Below are 18,414 nucleotides of genomic sequence, written 5' to 3' on the forward strand. Positions count from 1 at the left end.
GCAGTCACCATTACAGTTCTGGCATTTCCTTTGATATGAATTTCTCCCTAAATTGTTCTTATTGGTATTTATTAATTCCTCATTTTATAAAGGAGCACATCACTGTACTTCTGGGTCACTGATAGATTAACATTTGACTCCAGAGAGATCTGATAAAGTACTTAGAATACATTGTAATTATTTTTTTACTTTAAAAATATTCATGCCCCCACTCCCCAAAAAAGAGGGCGCGGGACAGAGTTTTACAGGGGTTTGCATGCTTGCCTTCCACTCAATGACTGGCACTACATAGGGTGCACAGAGCACCCGTGGGTCTGGCACAAAAGCTCCCCTTGAACAAAAGAAATCAGGGGGCTGGGAGATAGTAAAGCAGTTAAGAAAAAGAATGGACCCAACCCTGATTCAGTTCAATCCCTGGCACTACAAGCCTGGGTGTGGACCTATAGGTCCCCGAACACTGCTAGTCGTGGCAAAACCTCTCCACAAAATTTAAATCACCCAATAGGTATGTAATTTCCATAAAAACAGAAGGCTTATATGATAGGTGCCCAGAGTTAATATTATTTGGAGTCAATAAACTCTCAAGTAACAAGAGCATAGCATCAATTGTCTTCTTGTGTCTATACAAAAGGGACATAAAGGAAAGAGAAAAGCAGTACTTCACTTACAAATACAAAGTCCAGAGATCTCTGCAGACTGCCTTTACAAGTCACAGGGTATGACTGGAAGAAATGAGCGATTAACAGACAGGGGAAGCAAAGCACAAAGGAGAAGTTAAGGCTGAATGGGAGCACTTCAGGGTCGTTTTTACGGGCTTTACTCAGTAGACCTAAGCTCCACATAGTGGAGGAGAAAGGGCTGATCAATATTATCCAGCAAGTGATAAGAAATCTACACACACATTGCTAATCAGGGTCTCCGTACATTTTGTTTTTAGTACTTGGACACTCAGAGAGTTTAAATGTCTGTTTCAAGAGGAAATGGAGCAGTCCATTTTCACTAGAAAGATGCCCCTCACAGACAAGCACTGTGATTCCTTGAACCTCAAACACAAAATCAAAGATCGACAATAAAATCAAGTTGATCAGGGTCCTGAATTAAAAGAAAGCCTGAGGAATCCCATCCCAGTCATAATGGGAACGTAGAAGGCAGAGTACTCGCGCTGAGCTGAGGCAGCTGTGGGCTGGGCAGTTAGCTCAAAGTCTGCAGTGTGTGCTTCATGTGTGGAAGCCCCTGGGCTACATACCCAGTACCTCACAGTGTTGATGTCTGCCGAGTTGGAAGAGAACAAGAGCCTTGTGCTGTTACTTTCCATGGTTCCATTTCACAGAAGAAGTGTTGCCACCATGTTGAAGATAATCAAATATCTTCAATGTCTAATGGTTGAGGGACCCATATCCCAAAAGAAACTCTGGGTGACCAAGTACCTGGGGGTCATGTCTCTGCTGGCCCTGGCCTGACTCACCAAGCTCTCAGCCACTTTGGACCCAATTCAGCAGGAATATCTCATTCTAAATTCCCCACAAAAAGAAATCCTTAAAAGTAAGTGTTTCATAGATAAGTATTTGGGTCTTTACAGGGGATACAATTGGCAATGCTCAGGTATTTATGCAACACTGCAGAACACATCCAGATCACATCCAGTTTCCAGAATGCAAAGCATATATTATTGCTCACTGAGCCCTCCCCCAAGAAACCCAAATTATATTTTAAGGGAAATAATCAACATTTTTCCTATAGTCAACTAAAGATAATAAATACATGTAGAGCCAGAAGGTAAAGCCAGACCCAAAAGGTAGAACCTCCTTGACTCCAGTCTTACCAGGTCTTGGGCTTCAGTTATTGCCACTAAGGTAAATGAGGAAACGGACACCGACCTTCTGCCACCCTCCATTAAGCCCAAATCACACATACAAGGAAGACTGCCCATAACAAAAAAAAAAAAAAGATTTGCTCTCAATTGCCGAAGTAGGAATTGGTGAATTCTTCATAGTCGTAGCCAACCACGTGGCCTCGGCAATGAGGGTCCACATACTGCTGCCCGTGCAAAGAACAGAATGCCACCTGCTCGGGAGTCAGAGCCTGAAACTGAAAGAGAAAACATGGTCACCAGGACCAGGGGCCACACTTCTTACACACCCTGAACTTGAGGAGCAAGGAGTTTTGGGAAGAAGCCAACCCTGTCCTCATCTCTAGAATACACACCACTCACTTTATTGGCTTCCCACTGAGATTCCAGAGTTCCTGTTTCTTTGAGTAAAGACCTAGTTAAGAAGAGAGGAAAAAAGGGGGCTGGAGCGATAGTACAGCGGGTAGGGCATTTGCCTTGCATGCAGCCAACCCAGGTTCGATTCCCAGCATCCCATATGGTCCCCTGAGCACTGCCAGGAGAAATTCCTGTGCATCATCGCCAGGTGTGCCCCCCCCCCAAGAAAAAATAGGAAGAGGAAAAAAAATGACTCTCAGAGGCCAGGTTTTAGACAGAGATACAGAGGTGCCCTGAGAGGAAACAGCTCTCAGTCTTCACAGACCCTTGCCCACATAGCCCCAACTTGCCAAGACTCCTCTGGGAGGCAACCTAGGCTCTCTGCTCACACACACTCCCAGAGAGAGCTCAGCCTCCACAAAGGGGCCTCTGCTCTGCCAGGCAGTAAACATCCATGAGTAGTGGCCCCTACCTGGCTGGGGGCAGAGTCTGGGCAAGAGCTTGGCTCTTGGTCTCAGCCCACTTTTTCTCCTGAACTGATCCAGTCTAGGCAGCCTCAGCATGAGGTTCCCAGATAAGACAGCACAGCAGACACAAGAACAGAATACTGCCCCATCCAGAAAGAAGGCCTTGGGCATGGTGGTACCAGCAGGAGTCCAAAGAGCAATGTGAGTTAGCAAGGATGCACAACACTATTTCTCCAGGTGTACCAGACACTTGGACGCTTTCATCAGTACCAGTCATTGTCTCAGACAGGGGGAAGCTAACCTGTAATGTTATAATCCCCTATTTGTAACATTAGAAATGTTATTTTTTATTCAGTGGGCAACTGAATTCTTAGCCCACTTATGCTTAAAATGAATGCAGTCTTAAGTGGTAGTGCTCCCTTCAACACTCCACGATCTTTTAGAACTGCCCCCTTGAGACACTTATGCTAAGAAGGAGCAGTAATGATCTTCTCATAGTAATATTGGTTATTATGCTAAAAATGAACAAGAGGCAAGCAGGAGTCCTACCCACCTCTAAAGCTCAGGTACTCTGACCTCACCTTCTGGAGCCCATCCACAGTTTCAAATGGAACATAGTGACAGGAGAACACAAAAAGAGGTAAGGCACATTTCTGGTGCACACAAGGGTACCTGGCCCTGGGAAGGGAAACTGGGGACATGAGAAACGTACACTGTTAAAGAGATGGGTGTTAGAACATGAGGATTTCATGACTGAAATCCAATTATGAACAACTTTGTAATATGTATCTCAATGTGATTCAATTAAAAAAAATCAAATGTAAAAAAAGAAAGCTTTCCTTTTCACAAATCAAACAAATCACAAATCATCCTGTTAATCGTCGATTGCCTCGAGCAGGCCCCAGTAACGTCTCTTTTATCCTAGCCCTGAGATTATATTCAAGGCTCTTTAGGAGAATGAGACCCATCATTGTTACTGGTATTTGGCATATTGGGTACGCCACAGGGAGTTTGCCAGACTCTGCCATGTGGGCAGGCTACATTCGGTAGCCTGCCAGTTTGTCCAAAGTAGGAATGAGATAATAAGATGTCATAAAAAGATGTCCTGATAAGATGTCGCGCGGCCGCATTCGCGCTTCCGGGAGCTGGGTTTTATAGTCTCTGAGTCTTGGCCGCTGATGGGATTACACTGCGCCAGGGGGCCAGGTGGTGGGTGTGACCCCCGCCTACTGGAATTTGGAGGATCTGGGTGGAGGATGCTCGGCCCCAATCTGAGTAGGCTTGGAGATCTCGGCCCCAGAACCCGCGTGTCTTTGTCCCTCTGCCAGTACCTTCATGTGCGCGGAGAGTGGTCTCAGCATGGTGGTGGCTGGTCCTGGAGGTCTTCGGCTGCCGGAGCCCTGATCGGGGCCGGGAGGAAAGCTCAACTCACTTCCCTCCAAGGGGCTCTGGCGAGGACAGCCAGGCGCGGGGGCAGGAGACTGCACTGTTCTCTTCCGGGAGCTGGTTTTTAAAAACCAGCTTTCTTTAAAAAAAAAAAAAGTGGGGGACGTTTTGCATCACTGAATGCAACCGTGAACACTGCTAGGCATCACTGGCCAGTACTGAAACGGGAATTGATGTTTATAGATGTTTGACAGAGAAATCCCTATCCAATCCCTGAAGTTCAGCGCCCTACCCAGCAGTCAAACAGGTGAAATCTCGAGTCTTCAAGTATCACAGGACCTGTGTAGCATCAGGCTGCTGTCTGAAAGAAGCACCACCCCGCCTATCCAGTCAAACATCACCTGCAATAGCCTCCATGCCCCCAAAGATCATATAGAAGACAGTCAAACCAAAGCCTGAAAACTCAGACACAGAGTAGCACTGCACTGTAGCACTGTAGTCCCATTGTTCATCAATTCACTCAAGTGGGCACCAGTAACGTCTCCATTGTGAGACTTGTTACTGTTTTTGGTATATCAAACAAGCCTCGGGGAGCTTTCCAGGCTCTGCTGTGTGGGCGGGATATTCTAGTTAGCTTGCCGGGCTCTCTGAGAGGGACGGAGGAATTGAACTTGCATCGGCCACCTGCGAGGCAAACGCCCTACCCGCTGTGCTATTGCTCCTGCCCTGAGTATCAAACACAATCTCCAGACACACAAACCTATCAAAATAGGGTCACACCCACATCCATGCACGGTGGGGACCTTTCCTGCCGTGCCGCACAGCCATGTGGTGCCAAGGAAAGAACCACAGCCTCCAAAGGGCAAATCTGCACACACGCACGCTGTTTGCGCAGCCAGGCTCTGTCCTGAGCGGCAACTCCTGCCTCTCTCCCTCGCTCCCCGCTCACATCTCTCTAAATCTCTCTCAGAAAATGCTACTTTACCTCAGTGAGGGAAATACACTTTGCTTCAGTGAGGAAAATTTACTTTGCCTCAGTGAAGGAAGTGTACTTTGTCTCAGTGAGGAAAATTCAAAAGAAAATTAATCAAAACAAACAAACAAAAAACCCCACCCAACTCTGACCAAAGAAGTCCACTCTCTGGGCCCTCGCTGGAATGTGAGGGAAAAGCCAAAAACCCTCAAGTTGCCTCGCTGCAGGGGAAAGTCAGCAGGGCGGGTGGATGCTCACAGACCGGCCTCCACACAGAGCCTGAGTGGAAATCTGAGAGGAAAACACGGAAAGGGCTGACCAGAGACTGCAGCCTCACAGAGAAAACAACCGGAACCAAACAACACCAAGGAGTTGGGCGCAGACAGACCCTCGGTCACGGCGTGCTCCATCCACAGCCTCCAGCCTTGCACCGGCAGGAACGAACCTCCCCTCCCCCCTTGGTCAAACAGCGCACAACGGTCCAGAAGCTAGAGGGGAAAAAAGTCCTCTCAGTTGAGAGGTCCTGGCTGGACTGGAGCCAGAAATAGGGAAGTGAGGCCACGCCCCCAGGCGGCTCCCAGGCGAGGCCACGCCCCCAGGCAGCTCCCAGGCGAGGCCACGCCCCCAGCCCACTCCCAGGAGAGGCCACACCTCCAGCCCGCCCCCAGGCGAGGCCACGCCCCATCCCGCCCCCCAGGCGAGGCCGCGCCCCCAGCCCGCTCCCAGGAGAGGCCACGCTGCTCAGGAGGCCCACACGCGAAGCCACACCCCCAGGAGGGGGCTCGGGAGAGGCCACACCTCCAGGAGGCTCACAAGCAAGGCCACACCCCGAAGCAGCAGGAACTCAGAAAAGCAGAATAATCTCCAAAGCAAACGTTTGATTGGAAAAGGAAGAGGTGCCGGAGAGATATTACAGCGGGCAGGGCGCTTGCCTTGCACATGGGCAACCCAGGTTTGATCTCCAACACTCGATATGGTTCCCCAAGCACCACCAGGAATGATTCCTGAGTGCCGAGTTGAAAATAACCCTGAACTTATTGTACAGGTGAAGTAAATGGGTCCAGGTACCTCCAAAGATGTCCAGGCCTCTCACCAGGGACATAGCCAGGTCATGGATCTGCGCTGAGCTCTATCCTGTGTACCCTTCCCTCAGTTTCTGGCCACAGCCACAGCCACGTGCGCGTGGGCGAGATCCCTATCCTCTGAGCCTGTCGCTGGGCCTCCCATCTGTACCGAGAGTTCCTGTCCCGGCTTTCCTCATTGGACATGTGCAGGTGGCTGAGATCCCTATGCTCTGAGCCTGTCGCAGAAAGAGTTCCTGCCCCGGCTTTCCTAGCCTCTGGCTATGGCCCCGCGCACCTGAGTGAGACTCCTGCATTCACATATGCTGCTGTGTTGCCTGCATCTCCCCTCTTGAGATATATACTTACATACTTTCATATGTCATGCTGGAAATGGGCTGGACGTAACCTGGCACGAACCACCGCTCCAGGCTTGTAGCATGAGACCAGATTTGAATGGATCATGCTTATGTCAGCAACAGAAGTCAAAGGGGCTCTCTGAAGCCTTCTGCGGAGCGTGCAGGCACAGAGAGACTTTCAGCTCTACTTGCTCCTTGCCTCCCAGGAGTGAGTCAGGGGACGAAAGGTCACAAATGAAGACAATTCAAACTCAGTTCACTTCAATTTCCCCATTCCCATTAAATGCAAAACAGAGGGGTTAAGACTCTACACTGCTTCTGGTGAAGGCGGGAACCACTAGCAGCTGCAGAGTAACTGGAGGCATCTTATAAATTAAGCATTTGAAGGATATGAGTCCATCTTTGGTTGCTGCTAAGCAGTATTCAGTATGCTTTAAAAAAAATTTTTTAAGGGAGTTGGAGAGATAGCACAGCGGGTAGGGCATTTGCCTTGCAAGCAGCCAACCCAGGTTCGATTCCCTGCATCCCATATGGTCCCCTGAGCACCACCAGGAGTAACTCCTGAGTGCAGAGCCAGGAGTAACCCCGGTGCATCGCCGGGTGGGACCCAAAAAAAGCAAAAAATAAAGTTAAAAAAAATAAATTATAAAACTTATTTATAAAGTTGTTGATAGTTGAGTTTTGACATATCATATTTTAACACCAATTCCTCCCCATATTCCCTCTCCAACCCAAACCCTGACACATCACCACATCATCACTGCCTATCACTTTGACAAGCACTTTACAAAGTTTAGTGGTTGTGAAGTAGGTGACCCCCAGGGGTGTCTTATATGAGGCCAAGAGGTGAGAAATGGTCACTAGTTTCTCCTGATCTGCCTCTGCCACCCCCAGGCAGCCTGGGAAGGCTAGGACTGATACAAGTTCTATGATGAGCCCCTGTGCACCATGGGCCAGGCCCCATCAGGCCCACCCACAAGGAGGCCTTCAAGCCACACCTGACTTCCCCTTGGTCTGCTCCGCACAGGATTTGATCCCCAACACCTCTCTTGGGGAGCCACGGACGCAGGTTGGAGAAAAGAATTGCTCTTTGCAGGAGAGTCAGTCCTAGGACTTACCCAGCCTTACCCAAGGGTGATCAGGCTCTTGCCTTACACTGCAGAAAAGAATTTCAGCAGAAGGCGAGCAGTGAAGTAAAACCAAATTTTATTTGGAGGTTTTTAGGAAGGGAAAAGGAGAGAAAGTGAGAGAGAGCAATGCACGCCAGAAAAACTGTGGCCTTCTCCAAAGGCGAAGAGAGACCCCCCCCTACGCATATCCCCACATTAGATATGAAAGTACACAGCTCAGTGCACCACATGTGCTCGACCACATAGACATAAGCAGCACATGGGCTCAGGCAACATATGCAAGCCCTTCCTTTGTTCAAGGTGGCTTTTATAGAGTTTCTCCAATCCACCTCCAACAGGGTCCTTCTAGCTACTTCAGAGTCAGGTGCTAGGGTTGTTTTTTGAAACTCCTTTTCTTGACCTTTCTTCCTGCTGGATCTTCCCTTCGAGGGTGGGTCCAGCTTTTCTGGTCTGAGCTACAGACTTAATCAGATTAAAGAAAGGAATTGAGGGTTTTGAAGGATTTTCCTTCAAGCTCTTTCTGCAGGGAGGGGTCCAGTCTCCTCAGGGTCTGCTGCTGGAAAAGGTCTTATCAGGTCTTGCTTTGGGTCAGCCTTAAGATTAGTGGCTTTATAACAGAATGAGAAACAACACCCAAAAATAGTTGAGATAAATACCAGGAGGTCTACTCCACGGCTTGGAAGCCGGCAGTACATGCTGAGGGAAAAGGCAGCTCAGAGAGAGAAGGGAACACCAAGTAAAGGGTGTTTGGAGGACTCACTTGGGATGCGAGATGTGTGCTGAAAGTAGACTATAGACCAAACCCTATGGCCACTCAATACCTCTACTGCAAACCACAACACCCTAAAGGAAAGAGAGAGCCAAAGGGGTGGGGTGGGGTGGGGTGGGAGGGCTATTGGGTTCACTGGTGGAGAATGGGCACTGGTGGAAGGATGAGTACTTGATCATTGTATAACTGAAACCCAAGCACGAAAGTTTGTAAGTCTACAACCTCATAGTATTTCACTTAAAAAAAAACTAATGGCTTTATTACTTTCCAGAAATTTCATTGCCATGACATGGGCACTTTCCTAATCTATCACCCTATATCAGTTGCAGCTTAGATCTCATGTTTTTGGTTTTGCTGAGTCTGTGCTTTGGATATATACCTGTGTAAACTCACACAAAGGGGCACTGCACACAGCAGAGGTGGAGGTGGCTCTATCTTTCCCACCGCCCGTGTTCGGTAGTCTCACCCTTCTCCCACCCCGGGGAGGTCGATGGTGATGGTCAGGCGGAGGAAGGAAACGAGGGCCAGGCTGGTTGGTATTAGTCGCAGTTTACTCTGATCCTCTCTCCATCCACACCAGTCTCCCTTCTCTACCTCTGCTCCCCTTTTGCCCCTTCTACTGTCTCATTATATCTCTCTCCATGAGGAACTGGGGAACAATTACACATAGGTGCGGTCACAATCAATAGGGGTAGAAATCTTAGCCTCAGGGAAAGCCGCTCCTAGGACAGATCCGCATTATCAGATCAATCCACCCTAGAGCGGATTCTCCTGGGTGTGTTTCTCCTCTCCTTGTCTAGCAAACATATAAACATATGTAATATAAAACATTTTGTATGGATACAGTAAGAAATATCTTAAACGTATTGAATTGCTCTCCTAGGGCCATCTCGATCTCAGACTACAGTGCTCAGGCCAGATAGTCTTTCCCACCCCTAGCAGGATCCTAGTCTCGTCCTTACCTTTGGATCATGACAGCATTTGTCTATGATCAAGCTCTTAACTTATAGTTAAGAATCGTGGCACTTTGGCCTGGCCCATTTCGATGCCAGGGTAGCTCACCGCTTGCTCTGGGTCCATTCAGTCCCTTGTTGGGACCCTGCTTTGGGGTGTTAGGAACTAAGGGCAACTGAGGCTTAAGTCGAGAAAGCAGATGCCCAGGAGCGAATAATATTCAAAGCCAATCAAATCCTAAGTTACAAAGCATAATGTTAACGGTCTCCCTGTATCTATACAAAAAGGGCATTGCTTTAAAGTAAACTGTTCATAAGGCATAAGGAGAGGAGAAAGACAATATTTCACTCATGCATATAAAATCATAGATTTCTGGGAATCTGACCTTGCAAATTAACAGAGTCTGATTAGGGGGAAAGCTGATTAACTGGGTGGGGAGGAGAGCATAGGGAAGACTGTTTACAGATAAACACAATGGAATGGAAGTGCCTCAGGAGCACTGTGATGGGTGTAACCAGATAAACCTAAGCTTCTTGTGGAAGAAGGACAAAGCAATGTCACCCTACATATACCCTTCTCTGATCACTGAAATAACTAAAGCCCTGAGGCGTGTTCACCTATTATTTCTCATTTTCTCCCCCCACCCCCAGGTTTCTTTCCTTCTCCTCTCTAAACACTGGGGTCAAGGGTGATCTAAGCCCCCCTCTTTTAATACATTTCCTCATCCAGTATTGTATATACTACAGATAAGTGAGATCAACCTGTATATGTTTTTCTGGCTTACTTCACTAGACATGCTATATCTTCCACTTAGAACCACGTTGCAGCAAATTGTGTGATTTCATCGTTCCTTGTTGCTGCATAGTATTCTACTGGGTGCATGCCATATTGTGATAATCCATTCATCTGTCACTGGACACCTAGGTTGAATCCATATCTTAGCCATTGTGCAGAGTGCAGCAATGAATACTGGTGTGCATATATACTTTTGAGAGAATATTTTATGTCCTGGGGATAGATGCCTCAAAGTGGAATTGCTGGGTCATTTGGCAGCTCAATTCTAAGTTTACTGAGAACTCTCCATCCTGTTTTCCACAAGGCTTGTATTAGCATTCCCACCAGCAGTGAATGAGAGTTCCTTTTTCACCACATTCCTGCCAACACAGATTATTCCTATTTTTGATGTGTCCTTCTCATTGGTTTGAGATGGTATCTCCCCATCCAGCTTCTGAAGTTTCAGGAGAGAGTAACAGGGGAGAATGAAGGAAGGATTTTCTCTTGTCACTTCTGGTTTCTAGGCACCCTGAGTGGAGACCTAGGCAGGCTCTGGGGAGAGCACCAACCAGCAGCCCTAGACAAGGTCAGAGAAGATAAGCCACGAGCAGGATGGCTCAGTGTATGTCTCACTCCCCACCAGCTTCTATCCACGTAGGCTCTCCTGACCACCAACTGCCAACCTGGGACCTGGGTGCCAGGTCTGATCAAGGGGAAATGAGGGAGCTTTAAGCCAGTGTTTCTTCACATTTTTTCCAACCACATCCCCCATCTGACTTTGTTTTCCAACCTTGCAGTTCCCAGTCATGCAGCCACCCTGAACTATTTTCCTCAGATGTACACAGACACCACCAGCACGTCCGCCTGAGCAGACCTGGGGTGAGGCACTGTCTCCCAAATGCACCATAATCTTGGGAGGAATCAAGCCTCCATGATGAGGTTTTAATGGGGCAGCATCAATGGATGACGTAAAGAGAGCTTGGACCAGGACTCCCCACAGCATCTCCACAGTTCCCAGGCACTCCATCCCCAACTGGCCCCAGAGGGCCATACCTCCCCACCCCCTACTCCTGCAAACAAGCTTCCAGAGTCACAGGTAACAGCTGCAAGTCACAGGGAACACACAGGTTCTTTATCTTATTTTACATCATAGAGGTTTAACTTCCTTACCTTGCTGGACTTATTACGGCTTGATCTCCCAAAACATTTGCAAGCAACTTGCTAATTATTGTCTTGTTTAGCATGACAAAATTGTAATCTGAAGTACTCTTTGAAAAGCATCACATTAGTTCTATAAATGTCTAAAAGGCTTTTCCGATGCCCACAATTAAAGATCTTATAATACATACTACACTTGGCAAGAAAGTTTGCTACACGTTAGGAATTAACCAGAATGTACTTGTTTTTAAGAGTTTTAACCTTAGAACATTGGTTTCTAGGAAACATACAGATATGTGTGTGTGAGTGTGAGAGTGTGTGTGTGTGTGTGTGTGTGTGTGTGTGTGTGTGTGTGTATGAACGGGAGCAATAGCATAGCAGGGTAGGGTGTTTACCTTGCATGCGGCCAACCCAATTCCTCCGTCCCTCTTGGATAGCCCGGCAAGCTACCGAGAGTATCCCACCTGCACAGCAGAGCCTGGCAAGCTCCCCGTATTCGATATGCCAAAAACAGTTACAAGTCTCACAATGGAGATGTTACTGGTGCCTGCTCAAGCAAATCGATGAACAACAGGAGGATGGTGCCATATATGGATTTGCTCAAGCGGGCGCCAGTAACGTGTCCATCATGAGACTTGTTGTTACTGGTTTTGGCGTATCAAATACACCACGAGGAGCTTGACAGGCTCTGCCATGCAGGCAGGATATTCTCGGTAGCTTGCCAGGCTCTCCAAGAGGGACAGAGGAATCAACCCAGGTCGGCCGAGTGTGAGGTAAACACCCTACCCGCTGTGCTATTGCTCCTGAATGTTCCCGATCTCATCTGATATTTTAATGTAGGAGAACTGTTATTTATTCAGCCACTGATTAAGCTGATTGAATTGGGCATGAACTCCACATTACTTTTTTTTTAAACTGAATCACGGTAAGATACAGTTACAAAGTTTTCATGTTCCAGATTCAGCCATACAATGGTCAGGCACCCTCCCTCCACCAGGGTAGGATAACATTGTTTTGTCCTTCCCGAAAAGCCTCAGGTAGTTTAGGTTTATTGGGTTGCTCCCATCACAGTGCTTCCTTTCCTCTATGTTTATTTGTAACTTCTTTGTGCTCCATTGACTTGTAAATATTGTTTTTCTCTTCTCCTTAAGTCCTCTGTATAGTTTATTCAGAGCAATGTCCTTTTTGTATGGGCACAGGAAGACAGTAGTAAATGCTATGCTTTCGTTATGTGGGAGTCGTTTGACTCTAACTGATATTTTCCTCCTGGGCATCTGTTCTCTCGACCTCAGCCTCAGTTGCCCTTACTTCCTAGCACCCCCAAAAGCAGGGTCCCGAGGAGGGACTGGATGGACCCAGGGCAAGCAGTGAGCTATGTCTACCCTGGCATCGAGATGGGCCTGGCCAAAGTGCCTAATGCTTAACTGTAAGTTAAGAGCTTGGTTATGGACAGATGCTGTCATGATCCAAAAAGTAACAACTAGATTTGGACCCTGCTAGGGTTAGGAATGACTAATCTGGGCTGAGCTCTGTAGTCTGAGTCTGTGGCAAGATGTTCCCAGGAGAGCTGCCCTACAAGCCTCAATGTATCTCTTACTGTGTCCGTACAAAAATAACTAAAGGAGAAAAACCTTAAGAGGTCTTCCTTAGGTCATTTTTGCTTCCAGACTGGGTGGAGCATGGGCCCGGAGGGCAAGGTGAGGAGAGATAAATAGGGGTGGAAAGAGAAGTAGGTGGGTCAGAATCGGGAGGAGAGGGAGAGTCCAGGCTGAGCGGGGATTGAGGAATGAGGGCAAGGAAAGAAGAATGTGTGAGACTGGAGAGACACAAGACTGAATAGATGGTGACTAATCGGCAACCAGCCTGTCCTTGTTCTTCCTTCACCTGCCCATCACCCACAGCTTTCCCGATCCAATCCATACACAGAGGCTCGGGAGCACCGAACACAGCTGCCCAGAGAGCCCTCGAACACACGTCCTTCTGCGGGCGTGTTCGTTACACACCAGTGCACACATTCCCCCACCAGTGTCCCCAGTATATGCCCTCCCCATCCCAGTCCTCACCCTGCCCCCTTGGCAGGCAACTTCCCCAGTTCTCTCTCTCTACTCCTGAGCATTATGTTTTGCTCGAATTTTCCCACCGCCATTCAAGCGCGGGGCTGATGCTGGATCATTGATTGTCTATTGCTCACCTTGAATATCTTGAGTGCAGGGGTCACAAGCTTCTGGAATCCTAGATTGTAAGTGACTGGGTTCCAGAGACATTTCTCGAAGGCACGAATCCATTTTGAGATTCAGCTGGGCATCTCTGGCCCAGGGCTATTGGTGCGAAGATGGCACCCAGAGGCACACTGTGGGTATGACAGCCAGGCTGATGAGTGGGCGGGGACCAGGGAGGAACAGCCCAGCATCTCTGCCACCATGTGGCATGGAAATTTAGCCCTCGAACCCACATACTTGGGCCTTGCTTGCTGGGATTCCATCTGGAGTAGGCGGGGAGGATGCACCTGCTCCATCTGGGGTGCCCCAGTGAAACTGGCTCGGTATGGGGGCCCGGAGAGATCGCCGTCTCTGTGGTGTCTTCTGGGACTCCTGTGTCTCTGTACCAGGGTAGTTGGTGCGCCAAGATGGTCCCCGAAGGCACACTGGAAACACACAGATATTATGGGGTTGTTAAAACACTCAAAAGGACTGCCATGAAACCGTAAGGAATTCAGATTGTGGATAAAGCTCTCTGAAAGTCAAGACGAGATTTGATATCTGGTGACAAAACTGACATGAAATAGTTATCTTAGTAATAGCATGCATTTTCACGGACTGAGCAGACTGACGAACGAACAACACAGTACGAAAACCTGACGACAGTTATTTCCCACATTTTTCACCCAGTTCCCCATTCTCAGAAACCAGTCAGGTTGAAACAGCTCTTTGTTATCAGTGGCCTAGTTTTAAAATGGTCCATTTTATTTCCCCTCAAGTCTGTTATCAATTGCTGAGTTATTAACAAACAGACATTAAGTTCCCTGAATTCTCCGAGAGGTGAGGGGTGGGAAATGGAGCTTTTGTGCTGTTCTTAGAGACATATGAGCCTCGAAAACTGCCAGGATCTTCCCCCAAACACCCTAAAAGGGGAGCATTTAGGAATTGAAGCCTAACTTTCCACACTTCTGAATATTAGTCTCCTATGAAAAGGAAACGCTAAAACAGGTGGTCTTCGGCATTCTCTTTCTCAGAACCTCTTTATGAATTTTAACCTGTCTGACTTACATCTTCCATGTAACTTTCCACTATCTGCTGTAAATTCTGCTGTACGAGGTGTTAACAATTGTCCACTGTAAAATTCTGCCCAGAGTTTAGGCTAAGATAATGGGCTAATGGCCTAAGGAATGCTAAGGGGGCAGGCTTGGGAAGGGGGGGTGGAGGGGATGGAAAAAAAGGGGACAGTGGTGGGGGAAACATCACTCTGGTGGGATTGGTACCCGAATATCAAAAGCCCATAACCACTGTACCAGGAACACTTTTGCAAACCACAGTTTTAAATAGTATATTAAAAAAGAAATACTTGGGGGCTGGAGCGATAGTACAGCGGATAGGGCATTTGCCTTACACACGATCGACCCGGGTTGATTCCCAACATCCCATAGGGTCCCCTGAGCACCGCCAGGAGTAATTCCTGAGTGCAAAGCCAGGAGTAACCCCTGTGCATCACCAGGTATGACCGAAAAAGCCAAAAAACAAAACGAAAAACCTTAGGAGAGAAGCCACGAACAGCACAGCAGATGGGGCACTTGTGTTGCAGGCAGCAGGCCAGGGTCCACAGCAACAAAACTGCAACTTTAAAAAGGGGTTTAAATAAGAGAAAACTGACACAGCAACAGAGTAAGAAGGGTTTGGACATACAAAATCGTAAAATACTTTGAATGTTGCAAGGGGATCTGATAATACTGCCTAGGGCATCAGTCATAGGAACAAACTTCAGCCTTAAGAACTGAATCTGTTTTATCCTGATGGTGAGCTTTGGTTTAAACAGAAACATAACATATTTAATAGAATCATAAGCCTCAATTAAACTGATGATTCAAATATGCTGAAAATGAATTTAAATCATTTTTAAGAAAAGACCACGGTTTAAAACAATGCTTAGGGTTTACAGTGATGATAGTTTATACTGTACAATTAAAAACACTAGAACGTATTTGGTAGGTTTTGTTTGTTTTTGTTCGCCTGTGTTCAGAGCTTATTCTTGACTATAACCTCAGGGATCACTCCTGGCAGGCTCAGGGGACCATATGGGATGCTGGGGATAAAACCCAGGTCGGCGTTATGCAAGGCAAACACCCTACCTGCTGTACTACAGCTACAGCAACAGCTCATTTCAGTTCTTAGTAAGTGAATAGAGGATGTAGGATAACATTGCTTTGTCCTTTCTCCCTTGCCACAGGGAGCTTAGGTTTATTGGGTTACACCCATCACAGTGCTCCTGAGGCACTCCCATTCCTCTGTAACCTCTTCTCTGTGCTCTGCTTCCCCAACCAGTCAATCATCTTTACCCCTATTCAGACTCTGTTGACTTTTGTCAGATCCTTCTGGGACACTGGATTTGTATTTCTAAGTGTAATATTGCCTTTCTCCTCTCCTTATGTCCTTTGGATAGTTATTTTAGAGCAATGTCCTTATTGTATAGACACAGAAAGACAGTTAATACTATGCTTTTGTAACTTGGGAGTTAATTGACTGCAAATATTCACTCCTGGGCATCAGTTTCCTCGATTTAAGCCTCAGTTGCCCTTTACTTCCTAGCAGCCCAGTAGCAGGGTCCAGACAAGGGACTGGATGGACCCAGGGCAAGCTGTGAGCTACCCTGGCATTGAAATGGGTCAGGCCAAGCACCATAATGCTTAACTACAAGTTAAGAGCATGGTCATGAAAAAATTCCGTCATGATCCAAAAAATAACAACTGTATTAGGACCCTGCTAGGGTTAAGAAGGACTAATCTGGCCTGAGCACTGTAATCTGATATCTATAGTGAGATGTCCCCAAGAAAGCCACCCTAATATTATTAAGAAGTACAATTAAGATTAATGTTAAAATGGCTGTTGGACTAAAGAAAGGAGAAACACACCCTAGATGATATTTCACCCTTACGTGAGTCATCTTGCTGGATGAGAATTTGTCCTAGGAAAAGCTTCCCCTGAGGGAAGGACTTTCCATCTGTTGATTGTATGGCCATACCTATGTGTAATTGCGACCCCAACCCCTCATGATTTGGGGATATAACCAGGGCTGTAAGAGTGGGGAGGAGGGAGGAGAATCCTTGAGGAGGATCAAGGAGAATCGGGAGGAGAATGGAGATGAGACTGGAATACACTGCAACTCACCACCAACCAGCCTGGCCCTCGTTTCCTCCTTCATTCGCCCATTGCCATCGGCTGTCCTGGGTGGGGGTAGCGGCCCAAGACCACCAAACGCAGGTGGCAAGAGAGCGCAGGCAGCGAGAGAGTGCCACAGTTTTGTATTCATTTTTTGATTACACGGAGTTCTCTTCAGCAAATACGAAATCAGGTTAATAATATTTAAGATATTTGGTTATGTTATAATGGAGATTCACGAGACACAGATGAGCACCACTCAGAGACCAAAATGGGAGTCTATTTCGAAGCCAAGCAACCTCGTGCAGACTCAAGTCCCAAAGAACTCAGCCCCAGACCAGTCAGGGATGAGCTTATAAAGGCAAAAATCACATCCTAGTCAGATAATGGATACAGGGGTAGGTAAGGGGCTGCAGAACTTGTGATCAGCAAAGCAAGTTACAGAAGCAAAATAAGCCAGTTAATGATTATTCTGGTTTACAGTCATGAAGAACAATTAGCTTGTCATTGTGGGGGCCAATCAGGATGGGGGGGGGTGGAACTGGGAGTTGAACAGTTTGCTTATAGGCTGCACTTGTTAATGGGTCACATCTGAAAAATGGAGTCCCTTATGTCAGGTGCCCTTAGTTCAGTAACATCATAAGGTGATAGCGACAATAAAGGTGATGGTGATAATAAGGTAAAGGTAAAGGTAAAGGTAAAGGCCCTCCCGTTGATCATCGATTTGCTCGAGCGGGCCCAGTAACGTCTCCATTGGAGACTTTGTTGTTACTGTGTTTGGCATATCGAATACGTCACGGGGAGCTTGCCAGGCTAATAAAGCCATCTAAAACCAATTATTATGATGCTATCGGAACCTTGCCAAAAGGTGAGAGAAGCAGATTACACAAGAATTAAGGACAGCACCATCACGGTATCACGGCCATCCTGTTGTTCATCGATTTCCTCAAGCAGGCACCAGTAATGTCCCCTTCGTCCTAGCCCTGAGATTTCAGAAAGTGCCATATTCAAGGCTCTTTCAGGGTCAAGAGAATGAGACCCATCATTGTTACTGGTTTTTGGCATATTGAGTACGCCACGGGGAGTTTGCCAGACTCTGCCGTGCGGGCAGGATACTTTTGGTAGCCTGCCGGGTTGTCCAGAGTAAGAACTAGATAATAAGATGTCTGGGAGCTGGGTTTTATAGTCTCTGGGTCATGGCCATTGATGGGATTACCTGGCGCTGGGGGCAGTTGGTGGGTGTGGCGCCTACCTACTGGACGATGGGGGATCTGGGTGGAGGAGGCCGAGTCCCGATCCAAGCAGGGTTGGAGATCTCAGCCAGGGGATCCGCATGCCCAGGTTCTTCTGCAGGTTCTTTCATGCATGAGGCTTGTCCAAATATGTGGAGAGTGGTCTCAGCACCATAGGGGCATTTATTTCAAATAATTAACGGTACTGCATAGTTAGCAGTACTCTGTAATGAATAGAACAGTTGTTCTCTATATCCTGCAGTTAGTCTAAGACTGGTAATAACCATGGCTTAATTTACAAATTAAGAATATGAGCTATTTCCTGCTTTATTCGAAAAAGGAATTATTATATCTGAATACATACTTAAGTTTCCAAATTTCATGAATCCTACTTTTAAACCAACAAACAGTATTATCCCATTTTAGAGGCGAATAACTAAACAACTTCAGAAAGGTCATTCATATAAGAATCTTGAACAAGATAAAAAGTTTCCCATCATTTATAAATAATCTGGTCAAACAACCCTCCCATACTTACAGATCTCTCAACACTTCACACACTGATTTTTAGAAATG

At 47.1% G+C, this 18,414-nt stretch overlaps 1 protein-coding gene across 1 annotated transcript in view; it reads left to right on the top strand.

The window, feature by feature from the left end:
- SNAP47 (synaptosome associated protein 47) overlaps nt 1-18,414 on the top strand; it is a 55,382-nt gene that overhangs the window by 2,324 nt on the left and 34,644 nt on the right. The gene's annotated exons all lie outside the window — the stretch shown is intronic.

This window comes from Sorex fumeus, unplaced genomic scaffold (genome assembly GCF_029834395.1).
Source record: "Sorex fumeus unplaced genomic scaffold, SorFum_2.1 ptg000017l, whole genome shotgun sequence".
Classification (NCBI taxonomy): domain Eukaryota; kingdom Metazoa; phylum Chordata; class Mammalia; order Eulipotyphla; family Soricidae; genus Sorex; species Sorex fumeus.